This window comes from Sylvia atricapilla, chromosome Z (assembly GCF_009819655.1).
Source record: "Sylvia atricapilla isolate bSylAtr1 chromosome Z, bSylAtr1.pri, whole genome shotgun sequence".
NCBI classification, from domain to species: domain Eukaryota; kingdom Metazoa; phylum Chordata; class Aves; order Passeriformes; family Sylviidae; genus Sylvia; species Sylvia atricapilla.
In genome coordinates, this window is record NC_089174.1 from 39,963,680 (window position 1) to 39,978,054 (window position 14,375).

Here is a 14,375-nt window from a genome sequence, read left to right on the forward strand (position 1 = left end):
TACCTGTCACAAGCTGCCTAACATTTTCTGTTCAGTTTAGAGACAGGTGAATATGTTGGGGCAATCATCTGTTGCCAAAGACTGGGCCATCCCTTCATTTTAGCAGTTAACTAAGTAAGGTATTTTAAATTTTACCTAGTTCCAGCACAAAAAGATCCCTGCAAGTCAGTCAGATTACGTACATTAACATTAATGTATTTTCTCATAAATATCTTTGATTAAAATGGTCAGATCTTTCTTTCCTCTCATATCTCAGCCACCAGAACCAGGCAATGCTTTCAGTGAATGTGCAGCGTTTATCACACATGTATGGAAGTTAGGCTGGTTATTCTGAGACACTCACAAGGCAGCACACATCCCATTTGAGAAAGTTCACTACTATACAGGGGCATTTCCCCAAATATATTTCACTGAGAAGAATACCCAAATACATGGAACTAGTGCTCCACTATAAGCATCCTTTTGTGAACCAAAGTAAAAACAGTGATGTGATAGCTCTAATTTTGTAGTGACACTTGTCCAAGTCTAACATGGAGCGGTTTCATCTGTACATGTCTGACAATTGTCTGATTGTTCAGACTGGGTATAATTTATTAGCTTTATTTTCCTTCCCTCTTCTTAGCACTGTAATTATTGCTTTTGCAATTTTATTTTCTGAAGCAAAGGGGGGTAGCTAAAATAGTTATGAGTTCTAAAGAAAGCATCTCACAACTATCTTAGTATCTAGCATCACTGGAAATTCACAGCATATTTCAGCAGGAGTCTGTCAGTCCCAAAGAGGCCATGGTTGACCTTGTTGACCTTAAGATTGTTTGACTGTGTTTTGGGGCAACTGTTGATGTTCTCTAAATATCATGGCAAGCCAAAAATCTTGTAGAAGATGTACAGGCTGAAACTTTTCTGTATATATGTGACAGAAGTCATGTTTTATGTGGAAACAATGTCCATTTCCCAGATTGCATCTTCAGGAATTCTGGTTATTTTACATATTGTTGCAGGTGGAGCATGGAACTCTGTTGATGTGGTGCCTTTGCCATGTGTTATTTTGGTGAATTATGCTAAAAGCAGTCTGACTAACTGACTCTGAATTAACATTCTGATAGTGAGACAAAGATCTGGCAGATAATCTGCTAAGATGATTTAAAGACATATGACTGGGAGTAATATTACTTACACTATAAAAGTCCAGTCTTCTTTCTTACAGTTAGGTTCCTCTAATGTATTCCTTCTTGGAGTGTGTTTATGAAGTTTCCTCCCTTGGCTAAGGAGAGGCCAACCAAAGATATTCCTCAAGGCTAGGAGAAAGACACCTGCCCACAAGTGTTGATAGAGGTTAGTTACATCAATCTCTATTTAATAATTGTTTCTTTTTGTCAGCTTTAATATAATTATTTTAATACAACTGCATTGATATAGTGCAGTATTCTATCTTATCTTTCTAGCAGTTTTAGCTCTTTTTTTTACTATGTAATAAATAATTCTGATGAAGATCTTTTTTCTAATAATAAATAATTCATATTATATAAATACATCTGATTTGCCATCTTTAAATCCTGCTGGACAAAGTTTCTTAAACTGTGACAAAGTCTAGGGGTAAGACTGGGTCTAGCAGCACCCAGGCTTCTCTCTGAGTGGGAGTTTAGAATTCAAGGGGGTCCTTGTGGCTCAGCAGCAAGGCTTCTCTCATGAACTTTGCCTGAAGCTCCCACTCTACCTGTGACACCTTGACACTGCAAGCTTTGAGCAAGGTGAAAGCCTGTAAAAGCATTTGGAAGAGAAAGTGTAAGACCCCTTTGGAAAGGGGTCTTACAAGTGCCATGGGAGGTAGTGATTTTTCTTAAATCCCATTCCTACACAGGAAACAAAAACTGCTGGAGCAAAGAGAATATCAAGGCACTGGAGCCTGGTGCATGATTTTCTGGTGTAGACTGAGTGGCAATATCTCCAGGGTAGGCAACAAGACACACTGCTGTCTCATTCAATCTAGCCTCTGTCTCATATTGAATTGTTTCCAAGAGCAACTCTTTTTTAACCTGTATGTATAACCCGCTAATTAGAGAAAAATACCAACATGCACCCTGTCACCTACTCTTGGTTTCTAACTACTGCCTCAAATATCTGCCTTTACAAATGACCTAGGGCAGAGTTTGTTAAAAATGTCTTTGCCACATATCCAGCTACACGGATGCCTTACCCATCTTGTCTGCATATGAATTCCATGGGTACATGCAAAAAGACATTATTAAGTTCTTCTCCTCACATCTTGGGACAGAGGCTCCTTTCTCCCTCTTTCAATTGTTCCTGTGGTCTCCATGGCCGTTACCTGATTATTTATGAGGCAGCATTGCATTTGCTATGTGTACAGCTTGTTCTTTGATATGTCTGGTAAATAGCAATATGATGACTTCTTCTGACAGTATTTTTCTTTTAAGGCCTTTTTGATTGCTGCTGGTGAAGAGATCATTATTATGACTTACATCTTGTACACTTTAAAGTATCTTTTTAAGGGACAGAATAGTAGGCCAGTTTACCTCTCTGGACCAAGAAAGACTCACTTAGCCATGTCCATCTGAAGAGGTGCAAGAGTATTTTCCACTAACACAGAAGTCTTCTTACAAGGTCATGAAAGCCCTGGTGCATAGCAAAGTTAGGTTGGTATTTATTTGCAAGGAAGACCACAAATCTGGTGGCATTTCTAGAAGCAAAGTCTCACTGACTATTCCCATCGATGTCCCATCCCTGAGTGTTGGATTTCTCCCTTGTATGTTACTTATGAGGTGCAAATCTGGGACTTTATCAGGAGGTGAGTATGGCTGTGATGTGTAACTCCCTTCCAAAGAGTGTGAGTGACAGCCCATGGAGTATGGGCCTGTCTGTCAACTTGCAAGGAAGCATTACTGTTCCTGTGCATGCTGTTGCCATGGCAAGCCTCAGCAGTCACAACTCCACAAGTAAGAGAAGTGGTGATAGCGTGTGTGTTTTCAGATGGCTCACACACACTGAGAGGTACACGCCACAACAGTGATGTCAGAGTGAAGCATGAATCCCATTGTTAGTAGAAAATGGAGGAAAAGATGTTATGGCTATTTTGAGAGGGAGAGATAGCGGAATGCTAGGGTAACATGGTAGGAAGTATAAACAGAGAGATGCTGTGAACTGAAGAAAGAGAAGAAAGGCAAAAAATGAAAATGAAAAAATGAAAATGAAAATTCTGTAGTAGCTGCTCACAGGATATTATCGTCTACTCATATAGGAATGAGGAAGAAGAAAGTAACTAGCAGGCTACTCACTAAAGGGCCCATGAGATTTTTTCAGACATCTCTGTGTTAGTTTACAGGACAGACAGCCAGCCAGCATAAAAAGTGGATGTGGTTTCAGTGAGCAGAGCTAATCCAAGTAAGAAAAGAACAATGTTTATTCAAATGCAGTGAGTGCATGACTATGCAAGTTCACAAGATGAATTTCTCAGTATCTTGAGAGCTGAACTGAGAAAAAGCACCACTGCTTTGGTGTGACCCCAGAGAGAACCCTTCCTCCTGCCACAGCTTTAAAAAATACTGATTCAACCATCGCACTGTTGGCCTGCAGGGATGTGTGAAACTGATGCTGACAGGTCTCCTTCCCAAGATCTGCATGTTCCCTGCGTGGCCTGCAGGAGTATGACCAACAAGTGCTTTGCACACTGGAAGTCCGGTGGTGCTGATGCTCTCCTGCTGTACACTCTCCACCTCTCCTTGTCCTCTATGGGCTGTAGCCCATAGACTCATTCCAGATGTGTAGTGATATTTTTCACTTGTCCTTGACCTCTGGGAGCAAAGAGTTAGCCACAAACTGGTCTCTTGAAAGCCATTGTTTAAAATTGAAAGCCCATACTCAACACTGACTGTCACGCTTCCACTCTTGCTTTTACTGATTTAAAGCAGAAACAACTTTACAGGGGAGAAGGCTGCTACACCTTCCAGGAAATCAGAGCCTGTTATTTAGCTATCGGTCTCTTTAGGCCAAATCCAGTTTCCCATCCTTCTGGCCAATGTACTTTTACTATAGACTGGAAACTGGGGAAGAGATTAAGACATAAAAGAAGGAAAGGGATTATGATATCAGATCTATGTGGCAGGATTAGTAATGAAGAGATCAAGCACCAGTGCTCATTTTGCTGAAGGGCTATTTTCTGTGCAGCAGTTGAGCCTTCACCTCTTGCTCTACTGATTCATGCACAGTCCAGCCCTTCAGAGTGATCCCAGAGTCAGCCCTTTGTGAAAGGTTGTGCTCTTTATTTATTTTTCCCCATCAGCAAAGCATAAAGGGCAAGGCTTGCATATTTTTTTTCTTTCCCACTAGTTTCCTGCTCTCCCAGTGTTGCATTCTGCACTGTTGCTGGCAGGACACCATGTTATTGCTACAGCAGATCAAATGCAAACTTGCCAGCATTGTTGTTTATCATTTAATCATACTGACTATGCTCAGCATTTGTGAAAGGCCCTAAGAAATCATATTTATATTTATTAGTTTCCACTAATTCAGAAAGTACTTGAACCTGACTTTACTTATTGATGTGAGAGAATGATACCATTCCCTTCTACTCTAGTACTCTGGTGAAGTCTTAGTCTCTCCCTGGGTCAATAACAAAATTTTATCCAGGCAAAATGCTGCGTCCAAGAGATGAGAATGATGTGCTGGTGGGAGGGGCATGGTGGAGCAAAAAGGGCAGGAAGGGGGATGGAGGGTGGAAATAAGTTAGGTCAGTATCCTGACAGCTAGAAAAGAGTAACATCTCCTTCAATGAGCAGCTTCTTATTCCTGGATACAAAGTGCTGATAAATAAACCCCCAACAGCAGCAATGCTTGCAGAGAGAAAACAGCTTCCTGCCTCTCACAGTAAGTGATGACTAGGACAGCATCAAGTTACGATATTCAGCTTGGCTTTTACTCATCTAACGCTGCACAGTCTTGTTTGTGTACAAAATGTCCTGTATTATTGCTTTCTCTTTAGAGCAAAAGAGGTCTCAGGCAGCTGAGGGAAACTACACGAGTAATACTGTGAAAATTGCACAATTTACACAGTTGTTTGTACCTTTCCTCGAGATCTCTGTGAAAACAATGCCTGCTGATGATCATCAGAGGAAGAAAACAAATCTTGGTTTCCTTTTCTGCAAGCACACAAGGAAGCTGGCACTTAATTAGTAACACACTGCAAAATAACCCTCTGCAATTACAAAAGGTACTGGTCACAGACAGTGCTGCTCAGGGTACTGAGCCATTGGGGCCATCATCATTCCTATCCCAATAATTGTTTCCAGTACTGACTTTTCAGGCACAAAATACACTGCGAGAGCTAGAATCCAAAATACAAAGGACACTTTCCTTGTTTTCTTCATCAAAGCTGTCTCAGTGTAGCACCCTGGCACTGGGCAGTAGGTTCTGAACCTACTGTGTAAGCTGCGTGATTGCCATGTGTTTGGAAGCTGTTTGCAAATGTGAATTTGAAGGTCAGTCTCTCAGTGGCTACACTAACACTCTTTGAAGTTCTGCAGCATTAACTGTGAAAGCTGTCACTCTGCCCACTGTGAAGGTCTGTCTAACTTCCTGTTGAATGCACAAGTCTGGACACGGTCCTCATGCCCACTCAAGGCTTATCAGATGGAGAAAGAAGGTACCCATGGCTCACCCCTGCTTGGGGACAGCAGCCAGGCAGGAAAATAAAATTGTTTTCAAGGAGCTTCAGTCAGGCAAAAATCTTGTCCACTTGAATATACTCATACAGATCTTAAATTTACCAAATATACTAAAAAAATAGGGATGTGAATTTAGTCTGACACTCAGTTAAGCCAGTGTTGTCTAAAAAACCAAAATAGGTGATCGATCAACTTCTCAGGGCCTTTCCAGTATGAATTGTTCATCTTCACAAGACGAGTTTTGCAAGGAATCTTCATAGCTCTGCCATGATCTTTGCTAGAGTACAGGTACACAAGCTGATTTTATGGACACACAGATGCACTTATTTACAGATGTAGAGTACTGAAAGATCATCTGCAGGTATGTGCACATTTTGTAAAAAGGCACAAGTACACATGCAGTGATTTCTTTAAAACTGTGTGTTTAGAAATGTACTGTTACATGCAAATTTCACTAGCATTATGATGAATTTGTTCTCAGAGTGTAATGGAAGAATGAATGCATAGTACTTCTTGTTGAGATCCACAGATTGTCCTGCAGACAAAGTGCAAGTAGAATTGCAGAACTATTGTCTAGAATTATAGAACCAACACTGAATGGTTTGGGTTGGAAGGCACCTTAAAAAACACCAAGTTCCAATCTCTCTGCCATGGGCAGGGACACTCATCACTAGACTAGGTTCCTCAGAATCCTATTCAACCTGGACTTAAGCATTTCCAGGGATGAGGCATCCACAGTTTCTCCGGGCAGCCTGTTCTTGTTCTTCACTACCCTCTGAGTAAAAACTAACAGCTAATCTAAACCTTCCCTTTTTTGGTTTAAAACCATTCGCTCTTGCCTTGTCACTATCTGGTCTTATAAAAAGTTCCTCTTTTTCTATTTTATAAGCACAGGAAGGCCATAGTTAGGTTGTCTCCTGGAAGCCTTCTCTTTCTTCAGACTGAACAGCCCCATTTCCCCAAGCTTATCTTAGGAGAGCTGCTCCACCCTTATGATCATCTCTATAGCATCCTTTGGATCCACCCCAACAAGTCCAAGTCCTTCTTGTGTTGAGATGGATGCAGGGTGTTGCCATTAGGGACACAAAAGAATTACATTCACTTAGGTTCAGAGGTGAGCAGAGAAAGAAAAAGTTTATTATGATCTGGGGTTTAAATAGGATTTGGGATTTGATTGAGGATTGGCAGATGAAAGGAACACCTCTCTGACCCCAGTGGTCAATTCAGAATTGGTGAATCAGATTGACACTGGTCAATCACAGATTGTTATGTGAAAACAATCTACTTTGTTTATGTTAAATGCATGAAAAACTCCACTTAAAGTATGTAAACAACATCAGAAGGCTAAAGAATTGGGGCGACACAGGGTTCCAGGTAGGGTCCCACCAGGACAGAGCAGAGGGGCAGAATCCCCTCCTTTACCCTGCTGCCCCCACTGCTTTGGAAGCAGCCCAGAACACAATTGGCTTTCTTGGTTGTGACCTCACAGTGTTGGCTCATATCTAGCTTTTCATCCATGATAAACCCCAAGTCCTGCACTGCAGAGCTGCTATTGATGGGTTGTTCTCCTGGTCTGGCTTCATGTCTAAGATTGTCCTCACTCAGGTGCAGCACCTTGTACCTGGATTTTTTGAACTTTGTCAGGTTCTTGTGGGTCCACTTCTCCTTTTCTTCCAGGTTGCTAAACAGATATTCTTCAGAAAATGGCTTTATTTTTGCAAACTGTGATTCTTAGGAAATCATTTTTCTTGAAGATGAGTAGTCTACTCATACTGGAAATGGATTGAACGGACTTATGACATTTGCTTCAAGAAAATGGTAGAAGCACAGTTTGACATTTGGAAACTAGAGCCAGAATAAATGTATCTCCTTTAGTCTCACGTAATTAGGCTGAAACACAAGAGCATGGCAAACACTCTCTCAAATGGGGTTCTACATAATAAGATTGTTTTTCTGACTTTACAGTCTGCTTACCACAGGTAGAAATTAATTGCACCTTATTTCACCCTGAGCAGCCTCATGAAAAAGCATTACAGGATGGACAGTTATGTTGATCCTATTGCCGTGTTAGAGGACATATTGGGTCAAGGTAACCTTTATTGACAAAACACATTTTAAAGCCCTTGGCAGTGACTGATCTCCTTCAGTCCACTGACCTAGGAATGTATTTTAAAAAAGCGAACACCATGTCCCATAAACAAGAGCACATGTGAAAGGCATGCCTTGGTTTGCAGTCACTGCTTCTAGAGCTAAAAGTGTAAACCATTTTTGTGCACAAATGAAGCCTGCAAACAGGGATTTGTCTGTAGAAACATTTAAGTGGCACATGGAACTGTGGCTACTTTGGTCAGAAGTTCTCTGTATATCATAGTTCCTGTGAATCAAATGCTTGATTTAAGCTTTTCAGATTGTGAGAACAACAGAATGACCTAAACGCTTCTCGGGACTTTTAAGGTGGGCTGCGCATCTTTGAACAAACACATCCACATGCAGTTCTTTCTCCATATTTTTAAAGAGACTCCACAATTGTGAGATGTGGCTCATCTCCTCTGTCTTCAGCATTTTTGCCCTTTGCTCTCCAGAGAGGTGCTGCGCAGTGTGTATGCCCAGTTACAGCATTGCCCCCTGGCAGCTACCACTTCTGAAAGAGCTCCCAGGCCAAAATACATCAGCAAAAGAGCAGCAAAACCCTATGGCCTGTGCCTCTTCCTCAGAAAGAAGCTCTCTATTGACACTGCTAGTGTGTGTGTTGACTTTGCCTTGCCTCTTGTGTTTGCTGGCATTTGGGAATCTGCTGCAGGGTCAGAGAGCAAAGCTGCTGTCATTGGAGGCATGAACTCACTCGCAGTGGCGGACAGAGAGCCCTGTGCTGGGAACACAGTGTCAGAGCCAGATGGTTATTTTTCACTATTCTGCATATCCCAAGAGTTTCCAGTGGTGATCAAAGTGTTTGTTCTTCAAGCCCTCCAATCTCACTATTCAGGGAATCAATGTTGGCATGAAATTATAAGATGGGGAATGTAGGTACAAGGCTGTTACTGGATGGCCAGCTTAAGCAGCCTAGAGCTCCTGGCAGTGTTGATTTGAATCCCTGAGTTGTTATGAACAGCAATAAACATCCTGGTTTCACAACAGAAAGATAGAAAGACCTTAAGGGACCTGTCTCAAATGTGCTTGAAACCAAGCAAGTGGATTGCTGCAGTTAACATGCAGTTAAAAAGTCTTCTGTGAAAAGACTGCAAAAATTTCTGATTTTCCACTTGTTGAACTATCCAGCTTTCTGCAGAAGGTTTAACTCCCTTGCACAAACTTTGTTTTTATGCAGGAAATGATAGCCCACATGCCTAGAGGATCAGCTGGTTGCAGAGCATGGCTTGTTACAGCTCCTCCTATTTTTCTCTCAGTTTTCTGACAAGCTTTGCAAATGATAAGCACATTTCAAAACTAAGATGGGCAAATAGTACTGATCTTGGCACAGGACCAAACCTTTGCAGATGCACATATGAAAGCTTTGCTTTCCCACTTTCAATCTGTTTCTGGAACAAAATCTGCCTGTTTGTTCAATTGTTTACTATTTTTTTAATTACTGTGATACCTGAGGATGGATTGCATAATCCTCTGCTTCTGCCTAAATAACTAGAAAAGATTTTTTGTCTTTCCTTTGAGAAGGTACCATGGCTGTCAACATATTCATACAGATCAGGTGATTCAGCTCTCATAAGGTTATATTTGAGCATTAGGTTCTCCTTCTGTCTGTTTCTGTGGGGGTAGAATAGTTATGTTTGCAATTGAAAAGTTACAGCTGACCATCTCTATATTTGTATAAATTAATCTGACTCAGAAATGTGCTTCATGGCTGAGTCTGAGTCCAGACTCAGGACAGTGTTCACGACTTACTCTGCCAGTGAACCTCATTCAGCTGTGTTCCCTTCAATGGCAAGACTAGTGTAAGCAGACACCAGTCCCTGCCCTCTGTTTTTGCCACTAAACACCTTGTACCACACTTAGCAGCTCCCTACCAGCAGCAGCAGCTACATGGGAGTGAACACTTTTCTGCAGGATTGGATTAGTCTTCATTGGCTCTATAAGAAATCAAGACAAAGACCATAACTCAGCAGTGGTAAAAAAATAAAAGGAATGAAATTTTCATAATCACTTCTGATGCATTCTTTTTTAATGAAAACGGAGTTGCACCCTGGATAAACTGAAGGCCATATAGTGTGAAATGAGTAAACAATTCAGATAAGATGGAAGAAACTAAAGTAAGTGTTCTATGGTGTAGAGAAGGAAAAGATTGTAGAACATCTAAACAGCATTGCTTTGAATATTGTGGCCTCTTTCTTCATGCTGCATTGCAGGTATCACCTTTAATAATTTTGTGCAGTGTAAGTGGTCCAAAGTGTGCCTGATGATGGCCTGCACAAAGTGGCTTGCTAACAGGGTGCTGGTTTCTTCTCTTTGTTTCTACCTCTGTAACTAAAAATACTCTCCACAGATTCCTAAAATTATTGTTCCACGGATGAAATTGCAGTTGCTCTTTGATCAAAAATTACAGACATGGCCACAAACTGGAAGGGAACATAGATCATAAAGGTCAGGGGACATCAGTTTGTTAAAGGCAGAATGCCTGGCCTGTGTGTCCTGCAGTAAGCTGGGACTATGCCAGGTTGCTCAGCCATAAGCTTAGCTCATTTTGTGGTGATGAATTAAATTTTAGCTTTCATATTTGCAGATTCTGTGCTGCCTAGGGATGAATTTCTGAGCTTCATATTAAGTGCCAGTAAACTCTCTTTACAGAGTAGGTAGACAAAACAAATTCTTTTCCTGCTGAGGACCAAGGACAACTTTCAGGCCCAAAAGCATAAACAACGATGGACTGAAGAGAGAAACAAGAAGGATGAGGCCTCACAACCTGAGGCTGTAGTTGGACTATTAAACCCCAATATACAAATGGACCCCAACTTATAAAAATGTTAGATCTCGTGACTGTCAGCCATTTTTGTGACTCCTTGTAGGGGACCCTGGGTGCAGCCCTGGTCAGGCTCCTGTCTTGCCCAAGGTGGATCCTGGAGGCCTTTCAATAAATGCCTACTTTATTCTCTAGCTTTGTCCAGTCTCTGTTTCAGGTCAGCTTTCCAAGGTATCAGTGGGAGTTTCTCCTCTGTAGAGGGAAGAACTTAAAACTGCACAAAAGCATTGTAAACAAATATGAGAGATCCAGCCATACAACAACATATGCTTATAAAATTACTTTTGTTGTGATGTTCAGCAGTATCTTTAGGATGACCTTTCCCAGAGTGTCAGGGGATTGTCAGATTCAGATGGGTTTCTCCATACACTTGCCCCTGGGCCAAATCTGGGGAGAGGGGAAGTGTTGTCTCTCCTGCTAGTTGTCAGCCCTCCAGTTGCCAGAATCATTACTTCACAAGCTCTGGGGGTTGAAGTATGGCAAAACTTGAAGGAAAATACGATTTTTTTTTTTCACCAACTTAGTAAAGAAAAAAACCCCACTGCCTCTGTGATTATTTCTAGGGCTACTTTCTAGCAGGACTTTTGTCCTTGCTCCCCAGCTGGAGAGAGCAGCATGGGTTTGGTTGTAGGGGCTGTCAGGGAGCTGCAGAGGTTGGTTTGCTGGGGATTGGCACATGCCACAGCACCTGGTAGACTGCAAGGCTGGACTTCCATCAGCGTCCTATCCACTCCTCTCAGTTATGACATGCCTATGAGTTCAAGCACATCAAGGTAAAGAAAAACCTTGGCTAGCGTAAGCTAGGGAATTTCCTCTGAAGCCAGTAAAACCAATGGCCACTTTTAAAAATCTAGTGTGGGGTTAGATGAATCAGGTGCCTGACCCTGTCTAATGACCTGGACGCATAACACCATTGCCTGCATAGCCACCAGGTCTCTGCTGTCATTTATCCCTGTTGAGAAGGAAGCCATGCCTGCATATATTGGCATGACCATGAATAGGACAAGAGAGTGTGTTTCCATACCATCCTGATGTCTGTTCGGCAGAGTTCGGGAATGTCCGAGCAAACGCAGCAGGAAGAGGCAGAAACGAAAAGAAATGGAAGCCTTTTTATTTTTTTTAAAGTTTCGGGATTTGCTGTTCAGGGCGGCAGTCTCCATCCACCTGTTGTGCCGTGTCTGAGCGCAGGGCGCGGCGGGGATGCGCTGCGGTGCGGGGGAGCCGCCGCCAGCTGCCAGCCCCGACTCTGCCCAGCAACCCGGCCACGCTCCATCTGCCGCTCCCGTAATGAGGCGAGCCGGCCTCTGGCACAAGCCAGCCCTCGCTCCCCTATTCACCCGCATCCCCCTTTCAGCGTCCTATTGTTCTTCCCTAATGGCCTTACAATAGCCCTGCCTGTTGCCTTTACAGCCGCAATGAGGCCAACCGGGGAAAGTCTTAATCTCTTGCTTCAAATTAAAGGGACTCCTCTGAATTAATAATGTTGCCAGGAATGCACTGCCTGATACGAGGGGATGTATAGCACTCTTCAGCCCTCAGCAGCTGTGATTAGCTGGGGCTTGAAGTGTCCTGTCACAATATTTCATCTTGCTCCCCCGCCGCCCCCTCCTCATCGGCAGGGTTGCCACATGGCCTGTCTTGTGCTGCCTTTTCAAGCCCTGTGCCAATCATGCAGCAAAGATGCCCCAGATAGGGTGACAGATGGAGCCGGGGTAGTTCGAGGCTAGACTGGAGCCTTGAGCACTCACTCATGGCTCGATTCGCCACAGATTTACCATACAGAGCAGCAAGACAGGAGAAGCACCTCCCAGCTGGGCTCCCTGCACTGGGCAGGGGAGTCCACCTGTATCCCAGCCCCACACATGGGCAGATCCTGACAGAATCTGTTCTGTGGCCTGATTAGAAACCTCTGACAGTGAGCCTCAGTGGTGCAGTGAGTGAAGAAAGAGCCTGTCCTGTGAGGGTGAGGTTTTCCTCTGCTGTGAGGGGTAGGTTTGCAGATATGTAAGGGAAAACATGACCCGGTTAGAGGGTCATCGGCATCAGGCCTAAGCAATCATGAGATTCTTCTGGCCTTGAACATACAGGCAGTTCCAGTCTTTCCAGCCAGAGAATTTTTATTCCAGTAACAGGAGAGAGAGCTACAAATGAAAGAAGATAATAGCTCTATTTTTTTGTTTGATAACATTCCAACGTGAAGACAGAAAGATTACTGCCGAATTTACTTCAAATAGATTAATCAAGACATATTGCTGAGAAACATCACAGCGTAAAGTGGAAATCTTATAAACCGGGCAATTCCAAAGTCTATGCCTAGATAATTCCTGGAAAAAAGAAGCCCTTCAATGTCCCCACTGATGTCCATGTAACTGACAAGGTTTAGTTCTGTCCTTGATGCAAGACTGAACTCCTCTACAGCCTGCCAGCCACTCTGAGGACATCACCAGGGCTCTGCCACCCTGTCAGCCACAAATGTCCCCTTGCTGATCACATGCATGATAAATTTTTCTCCCTGAGCAGTGTAAGAGACAAATCCTTTTGGCTTCTCCATTCTTTGCTTGCTACAACTCCCACAAGGAAAAACAAGATGACTTCTGCCTTTGCTGAATACCAGGACTGCTTTGACAAAGGCTGCTTGTTGCTGCTATGGGATTTTGCCATGTGTTATAAATGATAAGAAGTCAATTAAAAATAACAGAATTAATTTAACAAATTAAAAAGACCATTAAAGAATTAAAAAAAAAACAACAATAAAAAAGCCACAATAAAATTGGACAACATTGATCGAATGTTGGGTGGGCAGAGTGACAGTAACAACGGTACCATCCAACCTCAACCACACACCCTATGTCCTCGTGTAAGGGGTTTTATACAGTTTATTTGTCCTGAGGCTAAGTCCATTGAAAGTCCAAATATTGATGTATCTCTTTATTTCCAAGCGAGGTCTTGTCAGAGGTTCCTGTAAGTATGAAAAGACATTGATAGTCTTCTCAGATCTTGTCTTTGGGGTGCTGATTTGATCATCCTCCGGATCTCCCACCGAGATGAACATCAGATGTCAAGCAGCTGTAAAATTGAGGCCCATACTTGATGAATGGATCATCTCCAGTCTGGCTATGTAATTTCTGTTGCAAATTTTGTGGTTTCACAGCTTGCACCACAGGTCTTAGAATCTCGGAGATGCCGTGAAGTAGCTTTTAATAAACCAAATCTTTGATACACGAATTTATACATTACATTTACCACACCATGCAAATTACCTAGTGGTAGCATCTTCTGATACTTCTGCATGCTATTCCTGCTGTATAAATCTCACAGAACTTTCCACTCAAAATACAGGCTTAATGGACCAGTTTGCATATTGAGAAAGTGAGCCATGGCCTAGCAGAATCAGCAATGAATGAAAAGGTTGGATCTTGCAGGCCACTCTTCAGGCTATGCTTACTAAACCCTTATGAGCATTAAAGTTTCATGCATTCTCTTTCTACTTGTTGTCTACTATTTTTATTTTGAGACATCTATTTTTGACTGCATGTTACTTCCTGCTCTTATTGGTCTACATGGGGGTAAGTTGGCACTTATACTTGCCCAAATGATATCAAAACATGTCTCTTTGTGCTTTCTCTTAGTACTTTAGAAAAACCCTGACTGCATCCCAATGATTAATGCTGACATTCCCCACTCAAAGCACTTTTGCATTTGTTGAAGATCCTTGTTCACTAGGGCATGGC

At 42.5% G+C, this 14,375-nt stretch overlaps 1 long non-coding RNA gene across 1 annotated transcript; it reads left to right on the top strand.

Annotated features, from left to right (window-relative positions):
- Window positions 1–1,204: 1,204 nt before the first annotated feature.
- On the top strand, window positions 1,205–10,778 carry LOC136374324 (uncharacterized). Its single transcript, XR_010745875.1, has 3 exons — window positions 1,205–1,332; window positions 2,433–2,494; window positions 10,473–10,778. It is a non-coding gene; the product is annotated as an uncharacterized lncRNA (long non-coding RNA).
- Window positions 10,779–14,375: the final 3,597 nt, after the last annotated feature.